This window comes from Loxodonta africana, chromosome 11 (assembly GCF_030014295.1).
Source record: "Loxodonta africana isolate mLoxAfr1 chromosome 11, mLoxAfr1.hap2, whole genome shotgun sequence".
NCBI lineage: Eukaryota > Metazoa > Chordata > Mammalia > Proboscidea > Elephantidae > Loxodonta > Loxodonta africana.
In genome coordinates this window covers 19,999,453-20,015,608 of record NC_087352.1, presented here as the reverse complement: position 1 = coordinate 20,015,608, position 16,156 = coordinate 19,999,453, and positions in this window count along the sequence as shown.

The following is a 16,156-nucleotide window of genomic DNA, read 5'->3' as shown; positions in this document are numbered from 1 at the left end:
TTTATATGTAATTCTAGAAGAGGCAAGGCCAATCTACAGGGGGAAAAGTATCAGAATAATGGTTGGTGTGTTGGGGGTAGGGATTGTTATAACCGTATGTGTAATATCTCGTTGAGAGATAGAAGTCTGAAGCAGATGTGGCATAATGTTAATGTGTTAAATCTGAGCACAGGATTCATGGTTGTCTGCTATATTCTTTATATTAAAATGTTGTTACTGTGTGCTGTCAAGTCGATTCCAACTCACACCCATTGCCATCCAGTCGATTCTGACTCATAGCAACCCTATGTATGACAAAGTAGACTGCCCCAAAGGGTTTCCTAGGCTGAAATCTTTACGGGGCAGATCACCACATCTTTTCTCCCGAGGAGCTGCTGGTGGGTTTGAATTGCCCATCTTTTCGTTAGCAGCCAAGCAGTGGTGTCATTAGGGGTTGGGGGGGGATTCGGACCACACCAGGTGACAGTCAGAGGGGATGACACCAAAATGACTGTCTATAAAATTATTATGCAGCATTTCAGTAGAAATTTATTGTTTATAAAAATATAACAACAAAAACATTTTTTTGTAAGCACAGCTTATATGCATCAATGTACCTACAGGCTAAAATTCTATGTTAATTTACTTTTTTGCATTTTTTTTTATTGTGCTTTAAGTGAAAGTTTACAATTCAAGTATTTCTCATACAAAAACTTATACACTATTAAACACTGTTATGTGACCCTAGTCGCTCTCCCTACAATGTGACTGCACACTCCTTCTCTCCACCCTGTATTTCCCATGTCTGTTCAACAAGCTCTTGTCCTCCTCTGCCTTCTCATCTCACTTCCAGACAGGAGCTGCCTGTCTCATGTGTCTGCTTGAGCTAAGAAGCATGCCCCTCACCTGTATCATTTTATGTCTTATAGTCCAGTATACTCTTTACCTGAAGAGTTGGCTTTGAGAATGATTTTACTTTTGGGCTAACAGAGTCCAGAGGCCATGACGTCTGGGGTCCCTCCAGTTTCAGTCAGACCATTAAGTCTAATCTTTTTACTAGAATTTGTGGTCTGCATCCCACTTTTCTCCTGTTCCATCAGGGATTCTCTTTTGTGTTCCCTGTCGGGCCATCATTGGTAGTAGCTGGGCACCATCTAGTTCTTCCGATCTCAGGCTGATGGAGTCTCTGGTTTATGTGGCCCTGTCTTTCTCTTGGGCTCGTATTTTCCTTGTGTCTTTGGTGTTCTTCATTGTCTTTACTCCAGGTGAGTTGAGACCAGTTGACACATCTTAAGACAGCCACTTGCTAGCTTTTAAGACCGCAGACACCATTCACCAAAGGGGGATGCAGAACCTTTTCTTAGTATACTTCGTTATGCCAATTGACCTAGACATCCCCTGAAACCATGGCCCCCAGACCCCTGCCCCTGCTACTCTGTCCCTTGAAATGTTTGGCTGTATTCAGGAAACTTCTTAGCTTTTGGATTAGTCCAGTTGTGCTGACTGACTTCCCTTGTATTGTGTGTTATTCTTCCCTTCACCTAAAATCATTCTTGTCTACTGTCTAATTAGTGAATACCCCCTCCCTCCCTCCCTCCCAATCCTCGTAACCATCAAGGAATGTTTTCTTCTGTGTTTAAACATTTTCTTGAGTTCTTATAATAGTGGTCTCATACAATATTTGTCCTTTTGTGACTAATTTCACTCTAAAACTCTATTCTAATTTACTTCTTGAACCTTCTAGTGCGTTCAAATCAGAGCTGTTATTATCCAATTAGAATGAAACTTGAATCACGTGGTTTCGTCTGCAGGCACTACAAGCACAGGCTGTTCTCATTGCTGTTGCAAGAATTCTGTATGGTCTGGTATAGGAGGAGGTCCATGCGGGGGGTGGAGTGTGGTGACACTATGAGTTACTGCACTGAGTGACACGAACCCTAGTGACACCACTGCAGCTGAGTGCTTAACCACTGCGTCACCAGGACTCCTTATATTTGTAAATGTTCACAATTAAAAATAAATTAAAACAGAGTGCAGTCCTAATCTGAAACACATGGGGTCACTATAATTCACTTAAAGCAAAAAAAAAAAAGTCAGAAATAAAAGTAGGATACAAAGGATCATTGTTATAATTCAAATTGGTCTGAATGTTCTGTTGTTGTTAGGTGCCATCGAGTCGCTTCTGACTCATAGCGACCCTATGCACAACAGAACAAAACACTGCCGGGTCCTGCGCCATCCTTACAATCGTTGTTATGCTTGAGCTCATTGTTGCAGCCACTGTGTTAATCCACCTCGTTGAGGGTCTTTCTCTTTTCCACTGACCCTGTACTCTGCCAAGCATGATGTCCTTCTCCAGGGACTGATCCCTCCTGACGACATGTCCAAACTGTAAGATGCAGTCTCGCCATCCTTGCTTCTAAGGAGCATTCCGGTTGTACTTCTTCTAAGACAGATTTGTTCGTTCTTTTGGCAGTCCATGGTATATTCAATATTCTTCACCAACACCACAATTCTTCGGTCTTCCCTATTCATCGTCCAGCTTTCACATGCATATGATGCGATTGAAAATACCATGGCTTGGGTGAGGTGCACCTTAGTCTTCAGGGTGACATTTTTGCTCTTCAACACTTTGAAGAGGTCCTTTGCAGCAGATTTGCCCAATGCAATGCGTCTTTTGATTTCCTGACTGCTGCTTCCATGGCTGTTGATTGTGGATCCAAGTAAAGTGAAATCCTTCAATCTTTTCTCCGTTTATCATGATGTTGCTCATTGGTCCAGTTGTGAGGATTTTTGTTTTCTTTATGTTGAGGTGTAATCCATACTGAAGGCTGTGGTCTTTGATCTTCATTAGTAAGTGCTTCAAGTTCTCTTCACTTTCAGCAAGCAAGCTTGTGTCATCTGCATAACGCAGGTTGTTAATGAGTCTTCCTCCAATCATGATGCCCCGTTCTTCTTCATATAGTCTAGCTTCTGGTATTATTTGTTCAGTATACAGATTAAATAGGTATGGTGAAAGAATACAGCCCTGACGCACACCTTCCCTGACTTTAAACCAATCAGTATCCCCTTGTTCTGTCCGAACAACTGCCTCTGGAATTCCCATTCTTCACAGTGTTATCCATAGTTTGTTATGATCCACACAGTCAAATGCCTTTGCATAATCAATAAAACACAGGTAAACATCCTTCTGGTATTCTCTGCTTTCAGCCAGGATCCATCTGACATCAGCAATGATATCCCTGGCTCCATGTCCTCTTCCGAAACCGGACTCAATTTCTGGCAGTTCCCTGTCGATACACTGCTGCAGCCGCTTTTGAATGATCTTCAGCAGAATTTTGCTTGTGTGTGATATTAATGATACTGTTCTATAATTTCCACATTCGGTTGAATCACCTTTCTTGGGAACAGGCATAAATATGGATCTCTTCCAATCAGTTGGCCAGGAAGCTGTCTTCCATATTTCTTGGCATAGACAATAGAGCACCTCCAGCGCTGCATCTGTTTGTCGAAACATCTCAATTGATATTCCATCAATTCCTGGAGCCTTGTTTTTCAGCAACGCCTTCAGAGCAGCTTGGACTTCTTCCTTCAGTACCGTCGGTTCCTGATCATATGCCACCTCTTGAAATGGTTGAATATCGACTAATTCTTTTTGGTATAATGACTCTGTGTATTCCTTCCATCTTCTTTTGATGCTTCTTGCATCATTTAATATTTTCCCCATGGAATCCTTCACTATTGCAACTCAAGGCTTGAATTTTTTCTTCAGTTCTTTCAGCTTGAGAAACGCTGAGCGTGTTCTTCCCTTTTGGTTTTCCATCTCCAGCTCTTTGCACACGTCATTATAATACTTTATTTTGTCTTCTCGAGAGGCCCTTTGAAATCTTCTGTTCAGTTCTTTTACTTCATCGATTCTTCCTTTTGCTTTAGCTGCTCGACGCTCAAGAGCAAGTTTCAGTCTCTGACATCCACCTTGGTCTTTTCTTTCTTTCCTGTCTTTTCAGTGACCTCTTGCTTGCTTCATGGATGATGTCCTTGATGTCATTCCACAACTCGTCTGGTCTTCAGTCACTAGTGTTCAATGTGTCAAATCTATTCTTGAGATGGTCTCTAAATTCAGGTGGGATATACTCAAGGTCATATTTTGGCTCTCGTGGACTTGCTCTGATTTTCTTCAGTTTCAGCTTGAACTTCCATGTGAGCAATTGATGGTCTGTTCCGCAGTCGGCCCCTGGCCTTGTTCTGACTAATGAGGTTTTCCATTGTCTCTTTCCACAGATGTAGTCAATTTGATTCCTGTGTGTCCCATCTGGTGATGTCCATGTGTATAGTCGCCATTTATGTTGGTGAAAGAAGGTATTTCCAAGGAAGAAGTCGTTGGTCTTGCAAAATTCGATCATTCAATCTCTGGCATTGTTTCTATCACCAAGGCTGTATTTTCCAACTACTGATCCTTCTTTTTGTTTCCAACTTTCGCATTCCAATCACCAGCAATTATCAATGCATCTTGATTGCATGTTCGATCAATTTCAGACTGCAGCAGCTGATAAAAATCTTCTATTTCTTCATCTTTGGCCTTAGTGGTTGGTGCATAAATTTGAATAATAGTCGTATTAACTGGTCTTCCTTGTAGGCGTATGGATATTATCCTATCACTGACAGTGTTGTACTTCAGGATAGATCTTGAAATGTTCTTTTTGATGATGAATGCAACACCATTCCTCTTCAAGTCGTCACTCCCAACAGAGTAGACTATATGATTGTCCGATTCAAAATGGCCAATGCCAGTCCATTTCAGCTCACTAATGCCTAGGATATCAATGTTTATGCGTTCCATTTCATTTTTGATGATTTCCAATTTTCGTAGATTCATACTTTGTACATTCCAGGTTCCGATTATTAATGGATGTTTGCAGCTGTTTTTTCTCTTGAGTCGTGCCACATCAGCAAATGAAGGTCCCGAAAGCTTTACTCCATCCACGTCATTAAGGTCGAGTCTACTTTGAGGAGGCAGCTCTTGCCCAGTCGTCTTTTGAGTGACTTCCAACCTGGGGGGCTCATCTTCCAGCACTATATCAGACAATGTTCCGCTGCTATTCATCAGGTTCTCACTGGCTAATGCTTTTCAGAAGTAGGCTGCCGGGTCCTTCTTCCTAGTCTGTCTTAGTCTGGAAGCTCAGCTGAAACCCGTCCTCCATGGGTGACCCTGCTGTTATCTGAATACCGGTGGCATAGCTTCCAGCATCACAGCAACACAAAAGCCCACACAGTACAAGAAACTGAAAGACACGTGGGGGCTGAATGCTCTAGCCTATAAAAAAAGAATGGAAAAGAATTAACAGATATAAAAAATCCACATATGTAAAGAGATTCTAAAATAATTAAGAAAAAGATAACCTAAAATAGAAAAATTAAATGAATGAACATGTAATTTATATGATAAGAAACCTAATCTAAGATTTTTTTTTTACTCTTAAGAACAGCAAATATTAAGACTGACGAGGTTATGAGGAAATAGGCATTCTAAAAGCCTTAGCCTTTCTAACTACATTGTGTTTGTGTTTTTCATATGTAACCCGTTGTCGTCGAGAGACCCTACATTAAAGAAGGGTAATACCAATGTCCACCATCTACAGCTTTTGAGAGTATTAAATGTGATGATTCAATTACCAAGCACGGCATAATTCCCTGTTTAAAACACGTGTATACACTTAAATACTAGCTATTTTATGGGGGCATCCTTGTGAAGTGGGTGGATATCAGCAAGTAAATTGTATTCATTAATAGTATATTTTAGGACAATAATTTGGAATTGTCTCTCCAATGCAAAATTTTCATTCTCTTTGACTCAGCAATTTAAATTCTAAGAATTTATTTGGCAGAAATTATCTTTGTGAAAACATTTGATTAAGATAAAGCCTACACAGAAATTTCCACCAACACTTTCTGGTCTTCCATTCCCTGGATGCCACCACCTACCTTCTTGGTCAACAAGGAGCCCTGCTGGCCCAACCGTTAATCGTTCTGCTACTAACTGGAAAGTCAGCGGTGGAATCCACCAGGGGCTCTGCAATAGAAACACCTGGATATCTGCTCTCATAAAGATTACAGTCTAGGGTTCGAAACCCTATAGGGCAGTTCTACTCTGTCCTATAGGGTCACTTATGAGTTGACCAAAAAACAAACCAAACCTGTTGCCTTCGAGTCAATTCTGACTCATTGTGACCCTATAGGAGAGAGTAGAACTTCCCCGTGATTTCCATGGTGCGGCTAGTGGATTCCAACTGCTGACCTTCTGGTTGGTAGGCAACCTCTTAATCACTACACCACCGGGGCTCTACATGAGTTAATGGCACATAACAACACCACCTTGGTGAACAGCAAAGCCCTGCCCACACTACTAGTCCCGCCCTACTATCCCCTGGTGGCGTAGTGGTTAAGAGCTAGCTATGACTGCTAACCAAATGGTTGGCAGTTTGAATCCACCAGCGGCTCCTTGGAAACCCTATGGGGCAGTTCTACTCTGTCCTATAGGGTCACTATGAGTCGGAATCACTAGTCGCAACCAGTTTTATTCCCTTTACCCTTCAGTCTGATGATGTCACCCAACTCATAACCCCACTGGAGCTCGTTGCCTTCTCTATGACTCCAGTGAGGCATACTGCTTCCCTCCCACTAATTGGCTGCTCCAAAGCCTATACTTTTCTCTAGGCTCATTCCAGAGGTACCCCGTCCCCTGCTCCCCACTCCCTAAAGGACAGTTCATTTGTTGTACAGATGTGTAGACGGCCGCGCTCACTATATTGCTTCACGGCTTTATCCGTACAAGCTGCACACTGGGGGCGGCCATCTTCGGTCTTTGTTCGTCTTACTGAAGTGAATTGGACACGCGGAACGCGGAGATGGCGTAAAGCAAGTGCATCGCCTTTTGCGACGCTTGCGGTGGCGTCAACACGTACAAAAGTGAACCAAAACCAAAAATCAAACCCAATGCCGTTGAGTGGATGCCAACTTATAGTGACTCTATAGCACAGAGTAGAACTGCCCCATAGAGTTTCCAAGGAGCGCCTGGCGGATTGGAATTACCGACCCTTTGGTTAGCAGCAATAGCACTTAACAACAACGTCACCAGGGTTTCTTTCACAAAAGTGAAACTACCTTAAAAATAAACTAAGCCATTGCATTGGAGTCGTTTCCGACTTAATGCAACCTTGGGTCGAAAGAAAGGTTTTACGGCGTATCTTCCAAGATGGCGGCTCCCACTTAAATCAGCTAAAAGAGCGCTGCCATACTGTCTTGTAGTATCTTTGAAAAATATCCAAAAGCCAAGTGGAAGCTCGGTATCTGGAAGCCTTGGGGTGGTAGTCGGCAGCCTGCAGACTCGGATGCTACAGAGGTTAAGCTTGACAAGTTAGGTGGGGCAGTAAGGTTAGTGAATCTAAAGCGGAAGTGATGGTCCGAGGCTATTTCAACCCCGATGGTACGCGTAGGATGATTTAACGAGTCTGAATTTTGCGTTTTGGTGGCAGAATCAGGTTGAACTGGATTTGTGGAGATTTGTGCACATTTGGAGTTAGCGGTGGGGTAGGTCTGTGGGGAGTCTGAGAGGAGAAAGCCCTTTGGGAAGCGGGATAGTTCCTTGACTGAGGATGGAGAGGGACGGTCGGGAATGGTACCAGACGAGAGAGGGTCTGAGATTGTGGTGCCCTCAAAAGGTGGTTAGCGCTTAGAACGCCTTTCGGAGGAGGTCAGCGATTGGGGCGGTCTTGGAGGTAGATCAGTGATTGATGTGATCTACAGGTGAGTCAATAATTGTGATGTTCTTGGCAGAGATAGGTCAGGGATGGGGTGGCCTAAGGGGAAAGATCATTGATTGAGGGTACATGGTGGGAGGTCAATGATTGAGGTGTCATTGAAAGTACCTCAGTGCCTCAGGTCTTCTGGGGGAAGGTCAGTTCTTGGGATGGCTTGGGGGAATGTCAGTGACTCAGGCATCTTCGGAGGGAGGTCAGTGTTTGGGACTCCTTGAGGGAGAAGTCAGTAATTAGGACAATTGTGGGTTGTCAGTGATTTGGTTGATGTTGTGGAAGGCCAGTGATTGAGTGCCCTTGGGCTCCCGGGGGCAAGTCAGTGATTGGGGTGTCAGTGATTATGGTGTCCTTGGAGAGGGGCCCAGTGTTTGAGGCACCTTCAGGGAAGGTCAGTGATCGAGTGTCCTTGTGGAAGGTAAATGACTGGAGCATCCTTTGGGAGGTCAGTGATTGCAGAGTCTTTGGGATCGTCAGTTAATGGGGTGGTCTTGGGGGGAGGTCAGTACCTGGAACAGATTTTGGTTGTTGTCTTTGGAGATTTCCAGTGGTCACTTAGAGTCATGGGGTCTGGGTGTTTGAGGTAGTGTTGGGTCTAGATAGGCCAGTGATAGTTTGCCTGTAGAACTTAATACTGGAGTGAACTGGGCTGGCTGTGTGACCCATATTTTGGATATGGTATGGACAGGCATTGATTCCCAAGAGGTTTGTAGGAATATGAGTTTGGGAGGCCTTTGGGTTTTAAAGGCCATTGGGGTTTGAAGACCCATTCTTGGGCAATGGGAACCAACTACCCATAGGTAAAATTAGTACCTTCCTCAAAGCCTGCTTTCCAACCTCCATTGTTCTTTGAGTCATGCCCTCTTCTCACTGTCCTTGCAACAATGAAGAGTGCTTCAAAATGATCAAGATCTAAACAAATCTTAAGCAATATACTTATTATCAAAGGTCTTATGTCTGGGCCTTTGGTCCCCAAATGTATAGCATATTTCTCTTGAATCTTGCTAAGTGAATAATTTTCTTTCATAAGGATCAGCACAAAGCTGGTTCCTATGAGGCAGAGGTTAAAGATGTCCCAAATATCTAAGTTTTCCAAAGTGCTGTACCACTCCATCATCTCTTAACATCTACTACTCCTCCCCTGAGTACTCTCTCTCCCATCTTTGGATTCCATAACTTGCTGCAACATCTCATAGAACTCATGAACCATATCAAGGAAATGGTTCATGCAGTTGTGAAGGCTGGCATAGTCTTCTCTCGACCCGCATGGCTGCAGGGGCTGACTAACCCAGCAGACCACAGGCTTCTGGCTCACGAGGCTATGGAAGCTAGTGAAGCAGGTCAGATGATAGGCCACCAGCCCAGGGGCTGCTGAAGCCAGCAAATCCCAGAATTGGCAGGTCAGACTGAAGGTTGCTGGCCCAGATACCAAAAACGGGGGGTCAGACAATGAGGAACTGGATGCTGGATCCAAAGTGAGAGAAAGAGCTCTGCCAGGACACCCACATACATACCTTGGATGCAGACCACACTGCCGGAAAGGGTGTAACTTGTGTAAGGGCGAGGGTTGAGTCACATCCTCCTCCAAGTCTTTGAATCGAGATACACCCCTTACCAATTCGCCTCATTAATATGTAGTGGTTGGAATTTACAACACATAAAATGGAGGATAGGTAGGATAATTACATCAGATCACAAAATGGAGAACAACCATATGATACTGGGATTCATGGCTTAGTTGAGTTGACCCAACCATCACAGGTTCTCTGTGCCTTATTCGCATAGTCTAAAATCATTGTGTGTGAGTTGCAAAGACCATGGCTAGAAGGGCCATATTAAGTAATTCATTGCACTGTAGGAAGTAACAAGGCACAACTCAGTACCAGGAACAACTTAGAAGTAACAAGAACAACTCAGGATACAGTTCTTGATCAGGACAGGTTCTTCTTACCTTCTGCTGCTGAGCCCTACTGGGAGCCTTCTCGGGTACGTGTTACAACTCCTAGCTCTGTGGGTCCAGCCATCTCTCACTGCTGTGGCTCTTGCTACTGCAGTGCGACCGCCTCTCGCAGTCTTTCGAGTTATAGCTCCTCGCCCTTTCTCCGTGTCTCCCTTTAAGCCTAGTGGGATGGCAAAACTGACCAATCCCCTCATTAATGTTCCATATGCCTTATTTGCATGGTCCCACCCCCACAAGCATGCTATGCACCTTGTTTACATTACTAGCAAGTTATCGAATCCTCTTGGTTATTTGGTAGAACTTTTTTACAAAGACTATAGCTAGAAGGGCCATACTAAGTAATTCACTGTACTGCAGTAATTCACGTAGATTTTTATATTGTAAGGCATTAAGTAGTTCTCAGCCGGGGGCAATTTTGCCCAACAGGGGACATTTGCCAATATCTGGAGACAGTTTTGTTTGGCACACCTGGGAAGTTCTATGGGATTCTAGTGGGAAAAGGCCAGGCAAGCTGCTAAATACCCTACAATGCACAGGATATACCCACAACCAAGAATCATCCAACCCAAAATGTGAATAGTAACAAGATTGAGAAACCTTGTTCTAAGGGTAGAACTAGTGACTGTTCCAGCCTCTCTCTGGTTTACAAATTCTGACCAATTGCTGCCAAGACCATTGTATGGCTAACTCTACTCCTTAAGACTTCTATATATCTCTTCCCAAATCAACCTGTTGACATAGAGTTGATTCTGACTTAAGGTGACGCCATGTGTCACAGAGTAGAATGGAGCCCCATAGGGTTTTCTTGGCTGTAATCTTACTGGAAACCCATTGCCAGACCTCTTTTCCATGGCGCTGTTGGGTGGCTTTGAACCACAACCTTTCGGTTAATAGTCGAGCACAAACTGTTTGTACCGCCCAGGAACCTCTTCCAAAACCTCCCTATTTTGAGGTGTCCAATGGTTTCCCCTGGTGTTTGATCTGTCTTGCTGCTGCAAATAATGAATGTGTTGTTTGATATTGCTATTATCAGAACACCTCTCTTTTGGTTAATAATTGCCTAGTTTATACTTGGAGCCCTGGTGGCGTAGTGGTTAATGGCACACAAGCATCACCTTGGTCAACAGCTAAGCCCTGCCCCCACTACTAGTTCCGCCCTACTATCCCCTGGTGGCATAGTGGTTAAGAGCTATGGCTGCTGATCAAATGGATGAAAGTTCGAATCCATCAGTCACTCCTTGAAAACCCAGTGGGGCAGCTCTACCCTGTCCTACAGGGCCACTATGAGTCAGAATTGACTTGCAGGCCACAAGTTTGGGTTTTGGTTTATACTTTAATACACTATTTTCCTGCCTCTTTTTTAGATTTGTCTTTTGAAAACTAGATTCTGGTTTTGGTTTCTAATCTGATACTCTGTTTTTAAATAAATGAGTTGAATCCATTTATATTTATGGTTATTACTGGTATATTTTGACTTGTTTCTACCATCTTTTCAATTTTCTATACTTTTTCTCTCCATTTTCCCTTCATTCTCTCCTATCTGTTGGACTAATAAAATTTTCTATATTCCTTTTTTTTCCCCTTTGCATGCTTGGAAGCTGTAGTCTGAGTTTCAGTGATTTAAATGGTTACTCAGTTTCTAACACATGTTAATGAAATTTGTTGTTAGCTGCTGTTCAGTTGACTTCCATTCACAGCGACCCTGGAAGGTCCTGTGCCATCTTCACCATTGTTGGTATGCGCAAGTCCGTTGTTGTGGCCACTGTTTGTTTTGAGTGCCTTCCAATCTAGGGTGCTCATTTTCTACCACTATATTGGACAGTATTCTGTTGTAATCTATAGGCTTTCGTTGGCTAATTTTTTATTTTATTGTTCTTTAAGTGAAAGTTTACAGCACAAATTAGTTTCTCGTTCAAAAATGTGTGCATAAATTGTTTTGTAACATTGGTTGCAATCCCCACAATATGTCAGCACTCTCCCCCTTTCTATCCTGGGTGTCCTGTGTCAATTTGTCCACTTTTCCTTTCCCTTCCTGCGTTCTCATCTTTGCTTTTGGGAAAGTGTTGCCCACGAGGTCTCATATACTTGATTGAAGTAGGAAGCACATTCCTCACTTGTGTTATAGTTTGTTTTATAGGCCAGTCTAATCTTTGGCTGAAAGGTAGACTTCAGAATGGCTTCAGTTCTGACTTAGCAGGGTGTCAGGGGGCCATAGTCTTGGAGGTTCTTCCAGTCTCTGTCAGACCAGTAGGTCTGGACTTTTTTATGAATTTGAATTTTTTCTACATTTCTCTCCTGCTCTGTCGGGGACCCTCTACTGTGATCCCTGTCAGAGCAGTCGGTGGTGGTAGCCTGGCACCATCTAGTTCTTCTGTGCTCAGGCTGGTGGAGGCTGTGCTTCATGTGATCCATTAGTCCTTTGGACTAATATTTTCCTTATGTCTTTGTTCACTTTCTTTTGCTCTGGACAGGATGAGATCAGTAGATATATCTTAGATGAACGCTCACAAGCTTTTAAGGCCTGGGGCACTACTCACCAAAACAGGATGTAGAACATTTTCTTTAGGAACTATGTTATGCCAGTTGACCTAGATATCCCTGAGACTGTGGTCTCCAGTCCTCAGCCCCAGAAACTCCATCCCTCAAGGTGTTTGGATGTGTCTAGGAAGCTTCTGTGACTTTGCCTTGGTCAAGTTGTGCTCATTCCCCTGTATTGTGTATTGTCTTTCACTTCACCAAGGTTAACACTTGTCTGCTATCTAGTTAGTGATTTCTCCTCCCCACTCCTCCCGTCCCTTGTAACCATCAAAGATTTTTTTTTCTGTGTGGAAACCTTTTCATGAGTTTTTTTTAATAGTGACCTCATGAAATATTTGTCCTTTCGTGATTAACTTATTTCACTCAGCATAATGCCCTCCAGATTCATCCATGTTGTAAGATGTTTCGCAGATTTATCCCTGTTTTTTATTGTTGTGTAGTATTCTATGGTGTGTATGTACCATAATTTGTTTATCCGTTCATCTGTTGATGGACACTTAGGTTGTTTCCATCTTTTTGTTATTATGAATAATGCTGCAATGAACACAGGTGTGCGTATGTCTATTTGTGTAATGGCTCTTATTTCACTAGGATGTATTCCTAGGAGTAGGATTGCTGGATCGTATTATATTTCTATTTCTAGATTTTTAAGAAGGTGCCATATCATTTTCCAGGGTGGTTGTACCATTTTACATTCCCACCAGCAATGCATAAAACTTCTAATCTCCCCACAACCTCTCCAACATTTGTTATTTTCTGTTATTTTGATTAGTGCCAGTTAGGTCGGGGGAGACTATATCTCATTGCAGTTTTGATTTACATTTCTCTAATGGCTAATCACTGAGAGCATTTCCTTATGTGTGTGTTAGCCACTGGCATGTCTTCTTTGTTGAAGTGTCTGTTCATATCCTTTGCCCATTTTTTAATTGTATTATTTGTCTTTTTGTTGTTGAGGTGTTGAAATATTTTATAGATTTTAGAAATTAGACCCTTGTTGGATATGTTGTAGCCAAATATTTTTTCCCAGTCTGTAGGTTCTCTTTTTACTCTTGGTGAAGTCTTTTGATGAGCATAAGTGTTTAATGTTTAGGAGCTCCTGGTTATCTAGTTTATTTTCTGGTGTTTGTGCATTGTTAGTTGTGGTTTGTATTGTATTTATGCCATGTGTTAGGGCCCCTAACATTGTCTCTATTTTTTCTTCCATGATCTTTATGATTTTAGGTTTTATATGTAGGTCTTTGATCCATTTTGAGTTAGTTTTTGTGTATGATGTGAGGTGACCGTGCTGGTATTAGAAATATCAATGGCATAGCTTCCAGCAACATAGCAACACGAAAGCCATCACAGTACAAGAAACAGACAGGCAGGTGGTGATAATGAAATTTAACATAATTTGATTTTCTATCCTCACAAACTTCTGCAACCAAAAGTGTTATTGTTATCAATAGTTTGTTTCACCTTCTTTAAGAATAGATGTATACGTGTGTGTGTTTGTGTATGTATGTATAGGTTGTTGTTGTTGCAGTTTGCCATGGAGTCAGTTCTTATTCATAGTGACCCTATGTACAACAGAATGAAACACTGCCCGGACCTGCACCATCCTCACAGTCGTTATGTTTAAGCCCATTGTTGCAGCCACTGGTTCAGTCCATCTTGTTGAGGATCTTCCTCTTTTTCACTGGCCTTATACTTTACCAAGCATGATGTCCTTCTCAAGGGACTGGTCCTTCCTGATAACGTGTCCAAAGTATGTGAGAGGAAGTCTCGCCATTCTCATTTTCAAGGGATGCTCTCGTTGTATTTCTTCCAAGACAGACTTGTTTGTTCTTCTGGCAGTCTATGGTGTATTCAGTATTCACCAACACCATAATTCAAAGGCATCAATTCTTCTTTGGTCTTCCTTATTCATTGTCCAGCTTTCGCATGCATATGAGATGATCTAAAATATCATGCTTGAGTCAAGCACACCTTAGTCATCAAAGTGACATCTTTGCTTTTAAACACTTTAAAGAGGTCTTTTGCAGCACATTTGCCCAATGCAATACGTTATTTGATTTCCTGACTGCTGTTTCCATGGGTGTTGATTGTGGATCCAAGGAAAATGAAATCCTTGACAACACCAGTCTTTTCTCCATTTGTCATAATATTACTTACTGGTCCAGTTGTGAGGATTTTTGTTTTCTTTATATTGAGGTATAATCCATACTGAAGGCTATGGTATTTGATCTTCATCAGTAAGTGCTTCAAGTACTCTTCACTTTCAGTAAGCAAGATTGTGTCATCTACATAATGCAGGTTGTTAATGAATCTTCCACCAGTCCTGATGCCACATTTTTCATATAGTCCAGCTTCTCAGATTATTTGCTTGCATGCACATTGAATAAGTATGATGAAAGGATGTAACCCTAATGCAGACCTTTCTTGTTTTTAAACCATGAAGTTTCTCCTTGCTCTGTTCAAACAACTGCCTCTTGGTCTACGTACAGGTTCCTCATGAGCACAATTAAGTGTTCTGAAATTCCCATTCTTCGCAATGTTATCTATCATTTGTTATGATCCACACAGTCGATGCCTTTGCATAGTCAATAAAACACAGGTAAACATCCTTCTGGTATTCTCTGCTTTCAGCCAAGATCTGTCTGACACCAGCAATGATATCCCTCGTTCCACATCCTTTTCTGAATCTGGCTTGAATTTCTGGCAATTCCCTATCAATGTACTGATGCAACTGCTTTCGAATTATCTTCAGCAAAATTTTGCTTGCATGTGATATTAGTGATATTGTTCAATAATCTCCTCATTCTTTTGGATTGCTTCTCTTTGGAATGGGCACAAATGTGGATCTCTTCTAGTTGGTTAGCCAGGTAGCTGTCTTCCAAATTTCTTGGCATAGATGAGTAAGCACCTCTAGCTTTGCATCTGTTTGTTGAAACAGCTCAACAAATATATGTATATATAGCCTATACCCAAAAGGGTTATTGTCATCAATAGTTTGTTTTACTTTTCACCTTTTAAAAAAAATATGTATGTATATATCCTCTAAACAATCAATACAACCAGCTTCTGTTTATACTTTTGTTCCTTTTCCTTCCCACCTTCGCTCTTAGTTCTCTTTTCTTCTTGGTGAAATACATCCTTTAACGGTTTTTAAAATGATAATTTTTCAAAGGCGCTGCTACAAGAACTTTCTATTGGTTAGTATTGCCCTGTTGTATATGTTTCAGCCCCATATAATCTGCTTTCCTTTTTTTTTTGACAGTAGGTTGTGGTTTTTTTCTCCTGAAAGCCACATATAATTAGGTATGCTTTTTATTGTTAAATCTTATGTCTCATGATCTGTCTTTAGTAGATGAGTTTAGCTCATTTATGTTTATTTTATCTCAAAATATTTTTGTTTTGCCATCATTACTGGTGATTTCAGCCCAAAATTCAGGTTGAGTGTTATTTTATCTAAGCACTTTGAAATGATTACTCCCGTGTCTTTTGGCATCTATCGTTGGTACTAATTTCAACAGTCACATTTGTAGGTGAACTATCTTTTCTTTCTGATAGTGTTTAAGATATTCTCTTTTTCTTAGATATTTTGTAACTTCACCAAAATATGTCTGCGTGCAGCATTATTTGTGTTGATCCTTTCTAGTTTGCAAAGTGAAATGTCCAGAAGAGGACTTTGCATTTCGACAATTCTGAAAATTCTAAGCTACTTTTCCCTTCAGATAGTGCCTCTCTCCCTTTCTCTCTTATGTGTTCTTCTGGAAGTTTTATTGGATATGTCGGTCTGTCCTTCACCGATCTCAGTCTATCCTATTTGTCACATAAATCCTTCTTTTTATTTCCAAGGTGGCTAATTGTTTATTTTCCTTATCTG